This window comes from Dromaius novaehollandiae, unplaced genomic scaffold, assembly GCF_036370855.1.
Source record: "Dromaius novaehollandiae isolate bDroNov1 unplaced genomic scaffold, bDroNov1.hap1 HAP1_SCAFFOLD_32, whole genome shotgun sequence".
NCBI lineage: Eukaryota > Metazoa > Chordata > Aves > Casuariiformes > Dromaiidae > Dromaius > Dromaius novaehollandiae.
The window spans coordinates 1,029,543-1,051,148 of record NW_026991447.1 but is presented as its reverse complement, the minus strand read 5'-3'; the positions used below and the strand labels follow the sequence as shown (position 1 = coordinate 1,051,148).

The 21,606-nt window shown below is 37.1% G+C and overlaps 2 long non-coding RNA genes across 2 annotated transcripts; both read right to left on the bottom strand.

Annotated features, from left to right (window-relative positions):
* Nucleotides 1–11,324: 11,324 nt before the first annotated feature.
* Nucleotides 11,325–15,158, bottom strand: LOC135326589 (uncharacterized). The gene is made up of 5 exons (XR_010386909.1): nucleotides 15,026–15,158; nucleotides 13,651–13,773; nucleotides 13,480–13,539; nucleotides 12,682–12,839; nucleotides 11,325–12,464 (listed from the first exon to the last, which is right to left on the bottom strand). It is a non-coding gene; the product is annotated as an uncharacterized LOC135326589 (long non-coding RNA).
* Nucleotides 15,159–19,146: 3,988 nt separating this feature from the next.
* LOC135326590 (uncharacterized) lies at nucleotides 19,147–21,457 on the bottom strand. Its single transcript, XR_010386911.1, has 3 exons — nucleotides 21,269–21,457; nucleotides 19,704–19,817; nucleotides 19,147–19,290 (listed from the first exon to the last, which is right to left on the bottom strand). It is a non-coding gene; the product is annotated as an uncharacterized LOC135326590 (long non-coding RNA).
* Between the last annotated feature and the right edge of the window lie 149 nt (nucleotides 21,458–21,606).

The window sequence follows — 21,606 nt, the reverse complement described above, 5'->3', positions numbered from 1 at the left end:
CCTGCTTGTCCATTCTCGTGGCACAGTCTGAGTGCTCTGTCCTACCAGTGATGCCACTGTTCGAGCGTTTGTCTATTTGATCAACAAGAATATAGACCTGGCTGTTGCCTTTATTTAAAAGTGGCTAATAAGCAATCCAGAATCTGTGGATACTACCACAACCAGGCATGACCATAGTCCTCCTGGAGCCCTTTGTTTCTGGCCTACATAGGGATCGAGACACAGGCCGAACACTTAATTTGAACATACATTTCTCATAAAAATCACCACTAACACACACAACAACAACCATACCCTTGAGCCTGCTAAATGAGCTTCCTGGAGGAAGTTAAGGGAACTGGTGTTAAAATATCTAAACAGAGATGCAAGTATTAATGTACATCTGTTGCATACCTAAACAAGCCCACAAATGCCTCTTGCATTAGTTTTTTTCAGCTGTGTGAAAGACTCTGATCTATAGCTGATGACTTAAAACTCATTCATTTATCCATCCCAAGCATTTTCTGATTAACATTGCAAAATTGAGAAAGTTCACTTGACCAAGCTATACAAGATTAGTTTTAAATTTCCTGCATTTCATACCCTTCCTCCCTCCTCTCCCCTCCTGCCCCCACCCAAGAAGTCTTCAAGCACAGGTTCTTAACTACCCTTTTCAGTAGGTAAATGTGAAGATTCCCGCTCCCAAAGCCTGAGGAAATATTTTAAAACATCAGCATTTCTAAGCATTTAAGTATCAGCCAGTTCTAGTGCCAACATATCGCATAGACCTGACCAAAGAGGTAGGAGATATACAGAGAGGAGTCTCAGAGGAATCTGCTCTGTTAACCGAGTTAACGGAGCTGAATGATGAGTCCCTTGAGTTAGCTGTATTTAACATGTGGCCTGGAAACAGCATCTCCGTTGAGGGATGGGAATACTAGTGCCATTTTGCTTGCCCAGAAAATCCAGCCAAGCCTCTTTTGCAAAAGTAAGAGCAAAAATAAGCAAGGTGCCTTTCTCAAGGACTAAATTCTCATGACCATTAAAAAAAGGCAGCGTTATTTTTCTGCAGGATTCGTTCTCAGTTTAAATCTGTGATTAATGCAACTGCATTCTGCATCTATGGATAGGGCCAAATAGGAAATAATTTGGTCCCTTGTGCCCAGGCAGAGGATTATTTCCATTCCTAGTCTCTGTACAATATAATGTGTATGTATATATATTAAAATATATATTCACACATAACATTATATATTATATGTAAAACATTATATATAATGCATAATGCAATATATAACATATTATGTAAATAATCTATACACACATATACACACAATATATACATGTAGTCTGTCTGCAAGACTCTCTTTTATGTCAGAGTACAAAGGCACTGGCAAGCTGTTGAGCAGGACACAGAATACATGACATATGATGGTGATCTAAAAATTAGAAAGTCTCAGGTTTTAGCATCCACTGATACATCTGTCACATAATTTCTTTACAGATTTTAAGCCATTTTCACCATCTGAGCTGCAAATTACATCTTTATACACTGCTGGCTTATTAATTGCATTTTATTGAGGCAAATGTCACAGCCAAAATATGGTGTCAAATGTTGAGCTCTCAGAGACTCAAACCGATCCCATTCCAACAAGGTTAAACCAAATGTCATTTCCATTCTACATAAAATGTGAGCTTAAATATTCCATTTAGATGGCAGATGACTTCTAGATGTAATGACTGCTACAATATTTAATAGCTGCTGGTTTAACTTTATCTACATTTCTTAAAATGCCTTCTTTCTGTTTCTATGTTATTCGTGAGGTGTTTGTTTGAAAACCTACTGCTAAACTGTGAGTCAGAAAATACTATCTTTAAAATCAACTGATATTTCTGATAGGATGAGAACCTGCTCATTCTGAAGTCCTTGGGGATTTTGCCAAAGACTGAAAGAGGAACGGAGAGCTCCTTCTAGCTCTGTTGCTACAAAGAAGTAGAGATGAAGAGCTCAGACATACCGACATGGCTGCCATAGCAGAAGTCTTAAGATCTATTTGCTGAAGATGACGACAATATTTCATGCAGATGTTTGTTCAATAGACAGTTGCTCTCTCTGGGGAGACAGAACCTTCTCCATGAAAATAAAGACCACCAGCTTCCTGATGATAAAGGAGATCGAGGCTCATAATGCCAAACGCCAGTCCAGGTCAGGCTGTTCTGTGGGAGGTAGAAGGGAACATTTTAGCATTCTGGAGAATTAAACTGAACTGAGATTTGTTACTTGACACAGACTCCCTATGTTTCTTGTGAGCAGGAGCTGCATTCGAAGAGGCCGAGAAGAAAGATCAGCTTTATAGATGTCTTTGGCTGGGACAGGTAGGATGGGATCAAGACAACAGTGCTTATGCAAGGCAGCTCTGCTGAAATGTATGCACACAAGGCTGGGCTCAGGCTGAGGAGGTTCTGCAGAACTGGCTATTCCTGCTTGGACCCCTATTAAGCAGTTGATAACAGACATATTTCAGGATAACAGCCCCAGCCTTTGAGAACTAATTACTGCGCCACATCTTGCAGAGCAAAGGCCAGTCCTGCTCCAACGGGCCGGGTCACAGCCCTGCAGAGGGGCAGGACTGTGCTATTCCCTTTCCCACTGAAACTTTGAAATAACTGAAGAGACAGAGTACCTCCGGGCTGCCAAGCAACCCCCCACTACAGCTACACTGAAGAAAGCTGCCACCCACTTGGCCTTGCTGCAGTGGGGCACACAAGACCAAAGGTGGGCACTGTCCTTTGGTAACAGCAAGTCGTCCCTTCCTGTAAGAGTCCTGTGAGACCAGAGCAGAGCGAGTGTGCGCTCCTGGGAGCAGCTGGGTGGCAATGCAATAAAAGGAGCAAAAAAGTTGGCTTAGGACATGCAGGGGGACGCGTGTTCATCTGCGGAAATGCAGTACTTTTATTATGGGAGGTCCGTGAAGCAAGGGCTGCTGGCATCTGTCATACAATTTTTATGGGCTTTGCCCTGGCACTTTTATCCTATCATTGTAGTTTCTGAGGAATCACTCTGTAGGACTTAAAAGCATTACAAGTGGCCTTTCACCAAGCTCTCTGTTATCAATTATTATAATCTCTCCTCCTTGACAGAATAACAGCTATTTTTCCAGGAGAAATAAAGAGACCATATGTGCAGAAATACCAGGAGGGCCTGGAATAAACACAGTGGCAATGCCTAGATGAAAATTAAATGCTTCATCATGCTCGGAACTGATCTAAATCAACACAGCACTCAAAATGCCAAGAGCTGCCATGGCCCCTTACCATAAGGTTGTTACTAGCAGCTTAGCAGAGCCCGTGAAATGTTTTAAAAAGATATATTCTGCAGAGAGATGCTGCAAATACTAAGGAGAGAAAGACTCATATGGGTTGTGTTTTTAACAGTTCCTTGACAGAATTTAAGCATATCAAAAAAGAAGTCAAAGTAGATATGTCAGGACCACATTCAAACATGTATTACTGCTGTTACAGAAGCAAGGTTCACCAGCACATGATTCGTTTTTAAATTATTATTAGACCAACTAATATAACTGGAAAAACAGCCAAGTTTCAGGCATTCAGATCCTTCTTCATCACTCATTGCTGTCATCTTCTAATGGAGAGGCATCTCTACGGACAGTGCTTAAGAATTTAGAGATAGTTTAATTCTGTCTAGACTAGCAATCAGAGTTTTTAAACTGCTGGTTTAAACAGTTAGGATGATAAAGGACATTTAGAAATGGCTTTATTTTCCTAAAGTAGACAGGGATTAATTGTGAGGCACACAAATATGCTTTAGAATCCATGTTGTGTTAAGAAGGAGAACTATCTACGGATAGGAGATGCACCTAGAGAGAGTGATTTGCATAACACATACACACACAAATTGCACTGGTTTTAGCAATAGTTCAGATCACTTGGACTACAAATCTGATCAAAACTACGAGTCATACCCAGATATCCTGAAATCTTTTCAAAAGCTAACAAAGAGACTTTCTTCAGGAAGCTCAGATCAAGGCCTTTTTCTTTGTTAGTCTTTGCTGAAGAATAAACGTTCCCATGATGGTTACTTCTGAAATCACATTTAACAACCTAAATAACATAAATCTGATAATGGCTTAAATAAGAAGTGTTCCATTATTTTTACTATTTGTTTCCCACAAATGCCTTTTTAGAGAACTATAGCTGTACACCACTAAAGCATATATCACCCCTGAAAGTAACTTTTCACCTTCAGCTATTAAAAAAAATGAATCATTTTTCTTGGTTTTAGAGCCAGCATTTGAACATCGTGAGGTCAGCCGCAGAATGTGCCACCGCAGCGGGTAGCCCTGGGTCATCTATCACACTCTGCTCCCATCCTGGTCTGTGCCAGACAGCGCTGCTTTGAAATGCATTGGTCCCAGCAGTGGAAACAGTTTATCGACTCTTCCTGCTCTTAACTCATCTAATATAAATCATGTGTTTGTAGTCCCCCAAAACCTGTCCATTCCAATTAAAAGGAAATCAATGATACTTTTCTTTTTCTGACTTCAAGGCTCTTCTCCATTTCATGTCTCTAGTGATTTCTTGCCCTCTTCTGTCTTCCTCACTATATGTTGTTTCTTCCTATTTTCTTTCTTCCACTCATTTCCATCAAATATCCTGCAAATGTTGGTATTAGTTAAGGAACAGAACAAGTTTGAGGGGATGTAGAACTGCAGCAACAGAGCTCAGATGACTCCCCCCATCCACCGACTTCGCGGCACTCAAAACCAGGGAGCAGAGACACAACCTCCTGCCATTCCCACTCAGTTTAACAGTAAGGGAAGAGCTGGGCTGTAGAGTGGGTGAGGGCAGGAATATAGTCATATACAACGCCTAACAGTACACCTGCAGCAGTGTCTGTGTTCCCTGCAAGCCACACAGTGTACTTCCTTACATTGGCAGGTTTTACACAAAAGAACTGGCACATTTGGAAATGAGTGCATTATGAAGTTGTGTGTTGCATTTCTCTAAAACATTACAGGGAGCAGCTGAATACACACATATATTTGTTTAAAACATAGAATACCGAAAAGCCTCTGCTATTTTGCGTTTGCCTGTTTCTAGTGGACAGATTTTAGGCAGACATCTGGAAGGCTGAACATTTCTCATGCTACCTTTGCTCCTAGTGCAGCATGAGCACCTGAAAGGCTGCAAGGGTCTCTTGTGTCATCTCCTGGTTGCATTAAGGCTTCAGAGCATCCAGGAAATTGCTACACAAAGGAAGTAAAAAAGCTGCAGAAGTTTAGCTGAAGCGATGATGTTCTTGGCAACTTTGAGAGATGCCTTCCACTCTCCTACAACAGCAAAATGTAAGAGGAGGGCTTTCTCCCCCTCCTGTTTCTAGAATTAAAGTGCTTTTCCACTGCATTAATATATGTATGTTATGTAAATCCAGTATTCTTCAATCACATCTTTTACATGTGTTCAAGTAATGCAGACCCTGGCCACATCTACTCCTTTGCTTTGCATCAATGGAAAAATGCAAATAAAATCTTGAAAATGAAAGTGACTGGAATACAATGAAGTTAATAAATCATTGAACAGCATATCCTGGGTGCAGGTGAGTATTTGAATTTGGGTTCCCTCTACTTTAAAAAGAGTGCAGAGGAGACTGAAGATCACTGCCGAGTCCCTCTGCCTCCTCAAGGACAGGACCAACAGCCCTGGGCACTCATGACAGCTTTATCTGGTCTGTTCTCACAAATCTACAGGAAAGGGGGTCCTACAGGTGTGTTACAGGTGAGTAACCTATTCCAGTATTTACAAGAAGCTCTCCAATTCAAAAATTGAAACAGAATCACCCTTACTTCAAAATTCGTACTGCCTCCCTTACCCTTCACAGAGCACAGAGAAAACACTCCTGTGTCTAGCTGTAAGAACCTTTTTTTCCAGCAACATTTCACACACATGGTACTGCACAATCTAATCTTTTCTAAATAAGTCTAATTCTTTCAGTCTTTATTTGTGTTTTCTAAATATATTTTCATTATTGTCTTCTAGACTTTTTCCACGTTGTTTGTGTGTTTCTTAAGTGCAGTGCCTAAACAGCAAAATATTCCTGCTAATGCTTCATTAGTAGCAAATAGAGCAAAATAAATACCTTCTGTCACGTATGGCTCTCATATATTGTATCTCAGGTCTTCCTTTTTCTTTTTGCCCTCTTATCTGAAAACTGTACACATAAACTCATATTCAGTTTGGAATCCATTATAATACCCAGAGTTTTTTCCTCAAGTTCTGCAGTTATTTTTCATTTTATATTCATCTTTCAAAAATGTAGGGCTTCAAGAGGTTGATTAGCTTAAATTCAAACCATTACCATACTTTTTGTGAATTCTTACACTGTATGTTATGTAAGTGTACTTTCCATCCCATCCTCCATGTCAGTAGTAAAAATACCAGATACAGCTGGGTCCTGGCCCTACTCCAGCTATCAAGGGTACCCTTACCCCTACTACATCCCACTCTTTTTCTCTTTATTTACTGTAGAACAGATTTTATGAGGTTTTAATGATCTAATACATCTAAAAACAGCCTTCAGCTTACTAATCTTCTATTCAGACCAGCATGCCTGTTTCTTGGTTAGCTTTCATCATGATAAGCATCATCTATCTTACCTTTTGTTTGGAGTGAGGGTAGGGAGTGAAACGGCAAACACTCCAGGCTTTTTCACCATCTGATATTTATTCACCTTTCCTGGTAAGCAAAGAAAGAACTTTATATGATAGAAAAAGTATTTAAGATCCCATTTTTATGACTTCTTTTTCCCTGCTGGCCATAACATTTTGTCTGTCCATTTTTATTCCTAACATGCTGTGTTATTCTTTTATACTTGTTGTTGCTGATGCACCCTTCTTGTTTCTACTTTTTCAGCATTCTTTTTTAATTTTTCAGGTCATTGACAAGGCTCTACTGCAGCCACACAGCTCTATCAATTTTCTTTCCTTTGCATGAGGATAGACTGTTGTTATACTTAAAATATGGCCTGTTTTAGGAACCGCTCTTTAGAAGCCCTCTGCTTTCCTGAACTTCTGTTTGCCTTAGAATTCCTTCCCTTGTGACCTTGTGTACCCATTTCTTGAGCTTACTAAAGTTTGCTTTTTTGAATCCCGTTGTTATTATTCTGCTGCTCTCATTCCTTTCTTTCCTTAGAATCATGAATTCTGTTGTTTCACAGTAACTTTCATCCTAATTGCTTTCCACCTTCAGATTTTCAACCAGTTTCTCTCTATTAATCACACTAAATCTAAAAAAGCAGCCCTCCTACTTATATCCACCATTTTTTGAAAGGAAAAGTTTTTCTCAACCTATTTCACAAGCTTATTAGACTGCCTATGTCCTATTATGTTTTGGAAGATCTGGAATAATTAAAGTTTTCTCTTCCCTGTACTGAGATGAATCATTTTTGTACAAATGAAGTCTCTGCCCTCTCTTCCTGCTTGTTATATTGGCTATAGACACTACTATGGCACTTTTCCCCTTCTGATTTTCACGGAGAAAGTCCAGTAGGCCTGTCTTTGAATTCTAAAACAAGTATATACATTTATGACAGTATTTTAACATATTGTATCCTTTCATCTCATCTTTCCTTCCTGTGTGGGCTTGCTCTCTCCAATACTTTGCAATTGTGTACACTACAGTCTAGCTTCTTCCCATTATTTCCCACGGTCCCAGCACTGGTTTAGACATCCAAGGCTACATATAAACTATCCCCATGTTGGGTTCAGACTAAAGCATGTCCTAGCCATCATTAGGAGGATACGTGGCTGTATGGGTAGAGATGCAAAACACTGCAGCATGTCCCTTGGCCTGGACTTTCAAAGAATGAGACTGTTGGCAATATTTCTGAATATACCATTCTTGCAATTTTAGTTGCAGCCTAAGATGTCTAGTAAATTGCTAAGTATCTTATCTCAGGTGTTCGATGACATACTGCAGTTCCCCACATCTTCTTTCTTTAGGTTTCAACCTCTTGGTCAAATTATCTTTTATTTAAATAAACTAATTTAGAGGATGGTGCATTTCCTACAGTGATCTTCAACAGATGGAGCCCATTTTTGTCCTGCAATTTACCTTCGGGGAGCAAAGTTACTTTGCTGACATCTTCTGTGGATCTGTACACTCATCTCAGGAGTTGTCTGCTCTTTTTTGGCATTTTATCTTCAAGCTCTTTGCTCTTTCAGTTCCCTGCATTAAGAAATACAGAATTATGAAAACTGAAAAGTCCTTCAAACTTTTGTGATGCAGGAAATTCTAAATAGAGATCAGCAAGGTGGAACTGTTCATGCTCGCATATTTTTCAGAGAGTCAGAGTATGAAATCACAGCAAAACTCAATGGAACCTTCCACCATAAATATAGTCTTCATTGTTACTTAAAAAAAAATTACAAGATCACTTCGGAAAACCCTATTAATAGAAGTTATAGTGGCGGGAGTTCAGATGACTAGCAGAAAATGTTTTAGATTTATATTTACATCTTAATGATAACTAAATGAAGATAAAAAAATTATTTATAGGTCAGAAAATCTGTTAGTAATGCAGAGATGACCCAAAGATGACCACTCAGCTAATTACTGAGTTTGATTTATGGGGCGTAGTCTTTAAAATACTGCTCAAACCAGCATTTCCAAAGCTTAGAGATCCCTTCTAAAGGTCAACATAGATTTTAAAATAACTGTTTGTAAAGCATGCTTTGAGAAAGAAGCTTTGCCAAAAATGGAGAAAAGCTCTTAAGAAAACACAATATGTAATTTCAAGGAATATATGCTTTGGATTGCATTTAAGCAAGTATGAGAAAGGAAAAAAAAAACCCCACTTACCCGCACTCTTTACTTCATTTTAATATGAGCGATTGAAACAATCACAATCATATCTTTACCACTGAAAAAACGTTGCCAGCTTCCCTCCCTTCAGACTATAGCTTATTTGTTTGTTATTTAGAAATGGCTTTCCTAAAATTTGGATCCTTTGCAAATCACATACAATACTCAGAAGAGTTATAAAAGAGTCCCAGGAATGCTTAAAAAAACCCAATCTAATACACAAAGAATGCAGAATAGAGAAAAATAAAATGCAAAGTTCAGAACTGGTTAAAAAGTTTCCAGGGAAAGAGATTTGTCAGAACCATGAATCTGTGTTGATTCATGAAATATTTTCCAGTTTCCTGGGTTGGGCTTCTATGAAATAACTCATAGGATCCAACAGAATTCAGTCATGTTTCCTGGCTTCTAGAGGTGTTGGAGCTGTGCGTCCTGGAAACTCAAATATAAAGCTTTCAAATGCACGTAGTGTAGCTAGGACTTGGTACCCAGGTCTCTACCTAGCAGAAGGCCTAAAAACCCCAGGGATTCTGGGGACAGACACCCGCGAAGGGAAGCAGGAAGAACACCAGTGTCACCGAGCAACTGCAAAGCAAGGAGCACATTTCATTTCAGAAACTCCATGGGTCACTGTTTGAAAAATAATCAACATAAAAACAAGATGAGGGATGAGAGTGGAAAATGGAGAAGAAATAGGAGAGCTAGTGGCAGTTCCAGGTTATAGAACCACCTCATTTTTTCCAAACATTCTCATTTGATATTGGAACGGGAACATGGGGTAGACTGCATGCTCCTTCAATTATGCATTACTGACACCAAGAAACTTTTGTCAACTAAATCATACTGAACTTGTTTCTTTGACAAATTTTGTCCTTCATTTTGTTTTAAAAGGACATTCCCGACAAGGAAAGGAAACTTTATCCCCATCCCTCCTAGAAGTTACTCATAAACAAACAATACAGTTAGATGCTAGACATAACTTTATTCAGAAATCTGTGTCATATAAGAGGTGCATACATCAGTGTTCATGGACAAAAGCAGACCAGTTTTCTTGTAAAACTGTGATTTTTTCAATAGCTATTTACATTATTTTTTATTGTGGGGTGGTATCTAAATAGAAAATCTTAAATATCTGATTGATGAGAACACCCCAAAGTAGTACCATAATGCAATCATATGCATTTACAGCAATACCAAGTCTGATACACTGAAGCATTACACAGAAGGTAAGAAATGATTTTTAAATGCTTGAATAGCACCAGTTATTGTCATAGAAGAAACATAATATTTTCTAGATGTAGTAATTGTTTTAAATCCTGATCAAAACTGTAACAAATATATGAGCTAAATATCATGGGTGCAAAATGTAAATGCTAAGTAAAACCAGAAAAGCAATTTCAACAGTCTGACTGACAACTGTATCCAATGCATTTACTAAAATCATGTGATTAGAAAGTTTTGTGGAGTTCTTTGCATTAGTTAAGATTATGCTACTTTAAATTTTACTGTCTTTCAAAGGCAAGGCGTGGCTTTAAGTGAGTGGTAAACTTTCGTTTGAGAAAGCAAAGCAAATAATTAAAAATAAAAAAAATTAGAATAAATGCATATAGATCAAATATTATGTGAAATTTATGCCTGATGATAGCATTATCATTGACATTCTTGCATCACTGTATTACACAAAGATAAGAGGTAATCATTAAGTGTTTTTACAGTTGAGAATTTTAGAGAAATATTATTAAAATAACAACACATTCTACTTCCTAGGGGTAAGTCAGGATACTACAATTAATGACAAGATAAACTTACATATATGTATCAAAATAATTCATCTTAAAAGTAGAACAAATGCAAGAAAATCCTGCTGGGGACTGAGTTCTACAATTGTTTAAACTAGTAAGACAGCACAAAAGTTAGTCTGGTGTTAATATATTAGCATGAATAAGTTACTGAGGTATTTAATGGAAAGAACTGGCACAAATTGTGTTTGACTGAGAAAGAGCAGAAGCAAAAGGCTTGTGTTCATATATATTGCCATTATTGATAAGAGAAAAGGAGAAGCTTTCCTCTTCAACATTGAACAAGCTACAATTTAACACGCACATGCATTTCTGTCAAACGCAATACTACAGTTTGCAAAACACTGAAGATGTGCACATTCCCATTTCTTATTTCATTATCTTTCCCCTCAAAAAAATATTCCAGTGCAGTTAGTTCACATTGCTCTTTCCAAAATATCTTTTTTCTTCATTTTTCTAAGAAACTACCTTCAGGATAGAGCTTATTTTAGCTGTTTCTTGCCCTTCCCTATCTCTCTTTGAGTACTACTAGTCTTCACTCTGATAGAAATACTTGTATTTGTAAGCAACTTGTAGGCTTAAAGTCTTGGCCTTGCATAAACCTTGGTAGCTCAACAAACTTTCTAGCAATATCGTCCAATTTCATTGGCATTTAGATGGCCCTGTAAGCATAAGCTCTATAAATATGTTAGCACCAAAGTTTCACAAGATGCAGATCCAAATTTCACACACAGTTATCTTTACTTAGTGCTGTTGCAGCATTACAGTCTAGTAAAGTAATGTCAGGAGCAAAAGCTATAATCAAATGTGTGCACATACGTACACAAATCAGCAAAGTGACTCTTGCACCAAGTACAGACAGAAACAAGCAATTTCACATCTGCCACAAAGGCAGAACCAGAGCAACAAAGTGGTAATATTTAGATTCAGGTCTTACTTTTATTTGGAAACAGGTTAGTTCAATGGCATTAAAAGCAAACCAAAATGTTTCAGCATGGCATTCCTCTCCTTCTTTAGTATGTTTGAAGAAAAAGATGGCCAATTATTTAAATCAAGTATAGTTTTCATGAAACACGCCATAACAGAAAAAACCACCAACAGTTAGAGGATAGCAGAGGACTTGTGCCCCTGAATTATATGCACACTGTGACAGGGTACAAATGCACTATGTTTTTATAAAAATATATTCAACATCTAATGAACTACACTCTGAACTCTCCTAGGCCAACTTTGCAACAGAAACCGTGATTTTAAGTTCTTTCCACAGTATTTCTTCCACATTTGTTTGTGGACTAATTATTTTTCTGATAAAGAACAGTGACAGAATGAGTTATCCTTTTCATCTATACCCTCTCTTTACTTTTCTCTTTATTTTTATCCTTTTGATAAGTCATCCAGGAAATCCAATCTCATTAGACAGTGTTTTACAATTCCATGTTAAGAAATATATCCATTTCAACTTGAGATAGTATGTTGAAATTCACTTCACTTAACTATTTGCTTGGGAATTGGTCCAGGAGATGTAGTCAACTTAATGCAGTTTTACACTTGGCATAGAACAGATAAAAAGCAAATAATTACTGAAATGTTGCCTTCATCCTGCGCAGTGTGTCTTGAATTTTTCGAGAATGCTTTTCTGCTGGTATCTGATGGAAGTTGGCACAGTTGTCAGCTGCCAAGGCAGAAATGTCTGCATCTTTAAAACGAGTTATTCTTTGTCTGAGGTAAGACTGCAGCTTGAAATCTGGTGTAAATGTATAGGGATTCTCTTGAAATGCATGAACTTGGCTCACAACTTTTGCAATATTTCTTGAAAGAAAATATGGGAAAAAAAGATTATTTTGTTTTGCTGCTGATGATAAAACTTTACATTCAAAGGCACAGAGCGTTCACTTCTATATCTGATGTCAAAATGATGCAATGATTTAAACCGCTAATGTGAAATGCTGTGTTTCCTCTTATTACCTCATTAGACCATATTCTGTTCTAAAAATTTAGGTGATATACATATAATTAAAATAGTTACCTAAGTTTAGTCCACTTGTGAGCTCCATTTGTCATCGTGAATCCTCCAGTTTCAAGCTGTTGGACATGCATAGCCAAAACATGGGCTGATGGAATTGTTGGATGTGTTTTGAACCTTTCTCCTTCCATCAAACATAAGCTGTCACTTTTTAAAAACACCTGGTTTAAAAATGTACACAAACAAATCTCAGGTTTAGTGTCACAGCAGGCTTTATAAGAAGGTCTCCATTTTATGTGTTTAGCACTACATATTTATTTGTAATGAATTTTAACTTTTGGCATTGCAGTTGAAGAAAACACTTTAAATTAATCTGGTGGCAGACATTTTAAAATACGGAACTAAAGAAAGTAACTTCAATCAAAAGATATCCCAAAAGAGAATTCTTGATGTTTCTAATCCACAGACAAAATTATATCTTAGAATTTTTCTCTAGGTTTCAAAATCAGATAGATCAATGAGGGAATGCCTGTGATAAGAACAAACACTTAAGGTTGTTCAAAACAGATTAGAGTCACAAAACTCCTGCAGAAATCAAAAGAAAAAGTGTATATCCTAAATTGCTTTGAAATGTCTTTTTTTTTAGCCACATAGGATACATTTTTAAGAAAAATACGGAGATGAAAATTAATGTTAACTCTGGACTAATCAAGAGCTAACAGTCTTAAATCAAATTAAAATCTCCTTAGTAGCACAAAATAATCATTTTGGCTTTTATCCTGCAGAGGCACCCATGTAGGCAGATCTCATATCTTCTCCAACCCCCAAGGAGTATTTTACATTAAAGACTTTATACTATACCTCAACAGCCTTGAGTTCTTCCATTATTTCAGCTACTTTTGCAGGTAAAATTTTCCATGCCTTCCAATAAAACAAAATACAGTTTTGTTATTCACATTACTCTCCGTATCAGAACAAGATTATGTTTAAACAAAATAGTTACAGAAAAGAGTCCCAAAATGTATCACTTACTGGTAACTGTCGAACAATAAGATTTTCCAAGCCTGCTAAGATTTGCATCGCAGTGGCAAAATTTCTTTGTTCATAGCAGGATTTTGCTATAAGAAGAAATTTTGATAACAAGCTCACCTGCAGCTGGAAAAAAATATTAAGATACACAATTTTTTTTAGAGCTCATGTGTGTTTGGAAGCTATTAAATTCAGTCAGTTGCTAGTAAAAAGCTTAATCTGGGTACCACTTTATTTTGGAATTAGAAAGTAGTTCTACTGATTTCGTGGGGATAAAGTACCCTTGCAAGTAGCGAGTGGTGCTAAGACTCACACCCAGTGCTTATCACCAGTAATTTCTTGATTCTATTGCTCTTGCAAGGCTGGAAAGAAGCACTAGAAGAAAACAGCAGAGAGAAAGCAAGGGACTAACACGACACTACTCACTGAAGATCATTCATATATAGTGTCTACTGAGTACCTTGAAAGGTTAGCAAAACATGCAGACTTTATATGACCAACCAGTGCTGTACTGCCTGTCAGAAATATAAACTGTGAGCTATATATTGTGATTCTAGCAGATTATTTCTTCTCCCAGGATTTGTTAAAAACTATTTGAATTGTTCATTTCACATATATGTTTCTGAGAAATACTATAAATTGGGAAGCCAAATAAAAACCCAGAAGATAACCCAACAGAAAGAGTGATAAGGGAATTCAGAGGTTTGGTCTCTGATCCCTTGAATCCACAGAAACAACTGTGGATAGATGTAGACTCAGATTTTTCATAGTGATTAGAAAGGAATCATCTGGTAGCAGCCTAGTAGCCATTGAAACACAGATTTACTAAGATATTACTCCAGTAGTCAGTTCAGAAGTCAAAGCATAAATCAAGTTTAAGGAGTGACCTTCCGTTAAACTTTCCGTTAAACAAGAAGGTAGATAAGCGATGCACGCAGTTCTGAAATTTCAGTTAATCACAACAGTCAACAGCTGCTTGGTTTTGACAGAAATAGTAACTGGCCAGACAGAAATCTAATTACTCCTCGAATGTGCTACTACATAAATCTACAAAGTGACTGGAAATAAGAAAATTAGATGAGGAGGAGGAAAAAAGAGATGCACCTTCTTTCAGAATTTGTCATCAAAATTGTTGACTGTAGTAATATATCCCTCTGTCACTATTTTTTCTGTCACTGAGGTTTCCCTGTTAAAGTCTGACTTCTCTTATCCTTAGGCAACTAATTTCTTATATTCTATTAAGTTTTCAAACCTGCTACTACAAAACATCAAGCAGACCCTCCTAGTGACAATAAACCAAACTGCTGACAGTCCACTGACAGGGACAGAAAATAGGTAACAGTTTCATAATTAATAATATAATAAAACTATGACAAACCTTTGAAGTGTGACACGTTACAATTTCAGCAGCAACCCAGGTACTGATACTGTCTGCATTTCTTAATAACTGTAGAAGATACTGGTCTTGTACACACTTTGACAGAAACAAATTACAGACTTTAAGTGAAACTGCCTCAGTCAAAACAGCTCTATGAAAAGGGTGGGGAGAAAAAAAAAGGCAAAAATAAGTAATGCAGATACTGGATTTGTAAGGAAAAATGTCAATTTCTAACCATTTAAAATAACTTTGCAGTGTTTTCAATCTTGATTTTTTAAAACTTTTTAAAAAGTACATGGTGAGATATGTTACTTATCTTAAACCTTAAAATTACTTATTAATAAATAAATAAATATCTTAAAATTACAAGATAAGCATATGTAATTACAAGATAAGCATGTGCAGCATACACTTCTGTATAAAAAGACACCTTCACACTTGTTCCTGAAAAAACAAATTTGTTCAAGCGGAAAAACAGCTAACACACAAAATAACAGCGAGAATCCAAATTCAATAAAACCTGAAACCACATAAGAAACCGAGCCTGAAAGGGCATAAGGCTACATCTATGCTATTCAACAATGGGCCAGTGGCTGTTCTCTGGTCCCGACACCCAGCGGCACCACAAGTTCCTTTCCCCATGCCTCCACCCCAAATCAGTGTAAACCAGCTGATCTTGCCTCTGACATTCAACAACTTATACAAGAAGATCTGATTTACATGGACCTTCCCCATTGTTAGCCTGAAAATTCTACTACATTTAGTATAATTAAGAAGTACTAATCAGAAGCTAGCAGAATCCATTGGGTATGTAAGAACTAGACCTCAATCAATTATAATTAAGAGCCCATGTGGCTGGATGAAAATAATAATTACAGTTGAACAAATAATTTAAAATTTGTAATCACTCTATAGGAACTATAAGAAAATTCTTACGTATCTGTGAACATCAGCAGCTGTAACAGCACAAAATGAATAGTCACGGAGATTATACATGGATATAGTTGCCAAGTAGCCTGCTTCAGAAACCATTACAATTTTCTCCCCACAAAATAAATCCTCCACAAGGCCCACAACATAAATTTTCCCTAATACTTTGGCGTGACTTACTTTAGATTTCAAGGAAATCACTTTGCATATGTGAGCTACCACACATATGTACACACATATGTAGCTACACACATATACATATATATAAAATCTCCTGAAGTTCAAAAACGCATGTAAAGATAATATCTACTCTGAGGAAAAACAGAAAGTATTTTAAAAGTTTCTCTCTTCCTGGATGTATTAAAGGTATAACATGAACTATTGTGCATCAACAGAATAGAGCGATGGTTAAAACACGCAATGTACTTACTTTTGGGAAGCCACACATTTGTCTTTAACACCAAGTGCTCTTGAATTTAGAAAGTGTACTGGATGGCATTTATGAAATATTTCCTAAACAAAAAGAACAAGATACATCCTGTTGTTAGAGCTAGCAATCCTTTTAAAATGCTAGAGGATAAAAATGACAGAAATTTCTTTTCTTCACAAAATTTATCACAGGCATCAGTGCCTATGAATCAAGTTAGCCATTCTAGATTTCACTGTAGAGACTTGGAGAAAAATGGAGTATTATAATTCCAAGCATTACGAAATAGTGAAAGCCCACTCAACTTGAAATAAGGTTGGAAAATAGTAAAGAAAAGAGGCTGACTATAAAGTAAGATGTGCATTATTGGTACTTCCAAGTGAACCCAGTCCTTTGTACCTGTTGTAGCAATGTCAGCTGACAACAAAGCTGTTGCACACTGTATTCTGTTAAGAGATATGGTTCCACTTCATCTGCTTTAGCAAAGGAAACCAGGAATTCTTCTGTAAAATTGTGATAGCATGGCTTTGGCAAAACGGATGAAATAGTGTACAGTCGCTGTCTCTGATGATGGGCAATTGGTCCCATGCCTTTGGAAAGCTTCCAGTTGAAGTTCTGCGGACTAAAAAAGGCGGCCAATGTTATGTCTCCTGTTCTCTAAGGCCAACGTTACGTCTCCTATTGATCTAACCTTCTGGAACACCATGTCAGAGAAAGACCTTTGGAAATGCAAAACTCTTTAGCTAGTCTTCAAGCTTACCCAGAGAGGCATACACTAACTGGTTTCCCCATACTGCTACTTCAGGTTAATATGATATGCACAGTCAATGAGCCTGAGCAGGAAGCTTCTAGATCTAAACCAATCTGTATTTAAAACAAACTTTTATGTATTCAAGCCTGTCAACATAAAATAATTTATGTTCTGGAGTTTTATATTTTACCTCTTACTATCTCTGGCACTCTTTTTGCTTGGAATCAAACAGCCCTGTGAAACAGATACTACATATGAGTGAAAATGTATGAAAGCTCATACAAAGGCTATTGCTGCAATCAGAATTAATGCATACATTATCGTTCTCTTTCCAGAGCACAGAGCACTTTCGCCAAATTCAAAAAAAATTAACATGAGGCCAAGTCAATGCCTTAAGATTATTCTTTACAACAACATTATCAGACTGAAAGGTAACTTGTTCTTTGGATTTTTTATTTTTTACAATTTTTGGTCAGGGCATGGATTTCCTCTGACCTTCACAGCTCTAGCGTGCAGTACTGTATATTCCAAATCATTATTCATTGACTTTGTTCAGCACAGACATCAAACTTTATTTTCAAACTTCTCCCCTGTATGACTTGTAATCAACGTCCTTCCAGAAGGTGAACTGTTGATCTCATTCTAGATCATGCTATTTTCCTGGGCATAATCTTGCAGTATTTCACTGTATGTTCAGTATGCCCTCTCTTCATTAACTCCACTGTTGTGATATCAACTGCTAATCACTGTGATACTAACTTCTAATCCTGATATTAACTTCTAATCACATACTGCTTGAAGTAACATTGCTCGTTTTTCCATTCTTTTCCCTTCTATCTTCTGGTATCATTGTGATGCAACATCAATAAAAGCAGTCTGCTTTTTCCCTATTCTTTTTGCCCTTTATTGATTGAATCTCTGATGTACCCCATAGAATTTTGCAACTTTATCAAGACGGTGATCCCAAATTCAATTTGCACAATATCAATACATTCAACTTTCATATGCCACTCCAGTTACTCTGTGAATAGGACTTTTTTCGGGCAAAGGCTATAGTATGTTCCAGGTTCTGGGGTTACTTTTCACTAGCATACTCTATAAATGAGTACAGACAGACAAAAGTGCAGAAGAGTTTTTGCTACAAGCTTGAAATTCTAGAAGGAAACCTTGCCCCTCACTGTTTTCTTATACTTCTGGTCTTACAAATGAAGATGTATGTGTAATAAAAAGTATCAATAATTGCCAAGGGGGAGAAAAGGTTTCCCAGTAACTATGAATCACCGGCTAGTATCAAGGGTGAAGTGTTTGACTCCTCTCAGAATTTGGTTTATCTGATCTATTATTACCGAAACAGTTGACAGGGCACAGTTAAGGCCTCAGACGAGCTTTCTAGTTGTACAACTGTTTAAACCATAGAAACTTTCAGCAGACAAAGCACAGGTATATACATTTTACAGAATCAGGGTCCAGCTCCTAAACTGAATACTCTGTTTTTGTTTTGTTTTGTTTTTTGTGAGAAAATAATATATGGAAAAGGTGCTGAATATACTACGATCTAAAGAAACCACATACCTTCCTGGAAACATCTTCTGAGAGCTTTTTACACAACGAATGTAATGCTTTTCTGTCCTCCTCACCCTCCTCTTCACATTTGTCCATGCTGGAGCAATGATAAGCACTGCCACTTTTCCTGGCAGAAGAATCCTCAAGCAATGACAACAAGCGCTCACCATAGCCATTTAATGGAGCAACCGGTAAATGGAATATAGATTAATAGAATATTGAACTGAATTTCCCAGAAATTATAAGCAAGATACAAAATACTTATAAGACTTGAGTCAGTCCAAAATCAGCTGTACTGAACATAGCTGTCAAAGACAGCAATTTTTTTTTGTACTTTACTTTTATTTGTACTTAAGACAGATTTTATAATAGCAGTGTCTCATACACCATAACTGACTTCAACTGACCTTTTTTTTCTTAAAGCTTCCAGCAAAATTCTGTCTTACCTTGGAAGAAATAAACTCTTTCAGAGTATACAAAAGATCAGTATTTGTTGCAAAGTCTACACTGTAGCAGTCTTCAATCCAAGCCTGCAGGATGTAGAAACTGCGATTACATATTTTGGTAAATGATGTGGAAGGGTCCAGACTTGCACTGGTGAGAAGAAAAAGGCACTTATTGTACCAAAATTGATACCTTATTACAATTAAAAATAAATGTTGAAAAAACTGCAGATACTATATGGTTTTGACCGTACAATTAAATGCTTACGTTTCACATCTCTACAGTCTGTGACTCTACGGAAACAAAACTGTGGTTGTGTTTATGACCCAATATCGAACAATTGGCTAAAGCAAGATTCACAGAATTTAGAAGAAAACATTAAGAAAGCATATTGCCAAATACAGCACTTGCTCTAATTTCACTCTCACTTGCCAAGCCAGTCTTATAAAAACAACCATCAAAAACTAAAGTTCATTAAGTAGCTCTTTTCAGAAGCAGCTCTTTGCCATTAGAGGAAAAGCCAATTGTGCTTTGATAATATTTTTCACAGGAAGTTACTGTACCTGGATAAAGTGCTGCTGATTCTTTCAAGAAGAAACTGCAAAAACTCTTCTTGTGTGCAGAAATAACGAAAAGTGTAGAGAAACTGCTGTACGTAACCTTCCAAAAATGCATTTCTGTGAAGCACAAGAGAAAACTTCAGACAAGCAAGAACATGATTTCTTCTTGCAGTAGAGTACAGCAACAATAAAAATCCTCAAAACACCAGGAACTGGCAGGGATTTCAAATTCACAAGCTCTACAGGAAATTCTGATTCATTTTTATTTCATTTTTACACATCAATGCTTTGGAGAAAAATGAGAAATATTGAGATTGCCAACAGCAGAAGTATAATTTCTGTTTAATAAAAAAGTTAATAAAGAGATTAGAGTTTTATGAAGAACCTCTCTGACATTTCTATTATCTTCAAAATTTACTTTCTAATATTAGTACTGAAGAACACATTTAATTTTCTTGTTTCTGTCATCTCATTTGATGCTGCTGCAGATTTTTACAGTAAAAGCATAAAAAGTAGATGCTTTGATAAAGAAAATGAGATTTTTCTTGTAGCAGTAATTAGAATAGCAGCTGCTTTAATGATAAAACTATACTTACACATTATAAACGAGCGTATTTTATTTATATATATTTATATACATGTACACAAGATACTAAGCTGAGCTAATTGTCATGTCTACTTGACAGCTTACTGCAAACTGCTGAATGGTGAAGCTCTGATTCCAAGGCATTTTGTTTGCTCTGACCCAGGAAGGGCAGCACGCAGGATAAGTAACTCGGTCTAAGGGTCAGGACGAGTCAGGGGTAAAAGATTATGTTGCTTCCTATCACCTGCCTCTGCCGCTTAAAATGCTCCATTTCATTTTGCGCTTTTTGGAAACTGAATCCTTGTATTTTTGACTGTTCAAACCAGATGAAACTGAGACTTACAAATCACCTGGGAGTGTCTTTTGTATTTAGAGCCCGACAGTGCCGCAAGGCTGATGGAGCCGTCCCATCTCTCAGGCTGTTCCCCTCCCTCCTACGGTCACTCCCAGGGTACCTTGGAACGACACCCCCTCACCCCAACTGAGCGTTAAAGGACATCTTTGTCCCCCTCTACAGCCCTGAGAAAAGCATATGTCTTGATCAGTCTCAAGGACTGAGTCCATAATTTGTAAAGCAGAACCTGTGTTTTCACCTCCAGACCCTATGTAATAGGAATTATCAAATTATATGTTCTGAAGAATTGCTACCTGCTAGCAGTAACGTAAAGCCATGATTCCATGGCAACTATCAGAGCTAAACTTCAAATAAGGAAAGGATTAAAAAGTTTAAAGTTATTAATTTTTGATTTATTATCAACTGCTCCAGTTTAAGATCAAATCCAAACTTTGTGGTTCAGCTTATTTCTTAGACTGCCTTTTGCCATTCCCATGCCCATTTCTGCACAGGAACAGTAAGCTTGATATACAAAGGAGAGTTCATGCGATCTTGAATATTTAAGATCTATTGTAGAAACTGTTTTTTTAAAACTAATAACAACACCCTGCTTCACTCCCAACTAAGGATGTGCAAAATATACTATACCTAGAATATAAATAAGCCATTAAACCAAGTGGTGTTCCAGCCTGCAAATCTCTTATTCCATTTTGATTATTGCATTGGTGTTTCACTGTATTATAGTAAACAAGCAACGATGGCTCTTCAGTAGGTGCCACATCCAACGTGTCAGTTCTGCCGTTGTGAACGACTGTGGGAAGCACACAGGACTCCACACCCCACTGCTCTGCATACATGATCTGCTCAAAGACCCAAAGCAATGCAAAAATAAAACGTACAAAAACAAAGAGGAAAATCCACAGAAAATGCAGTCAATTCAACCTAAAGTCAAACACATTTATTTAAACAATTGCTTTTTTTTTTAA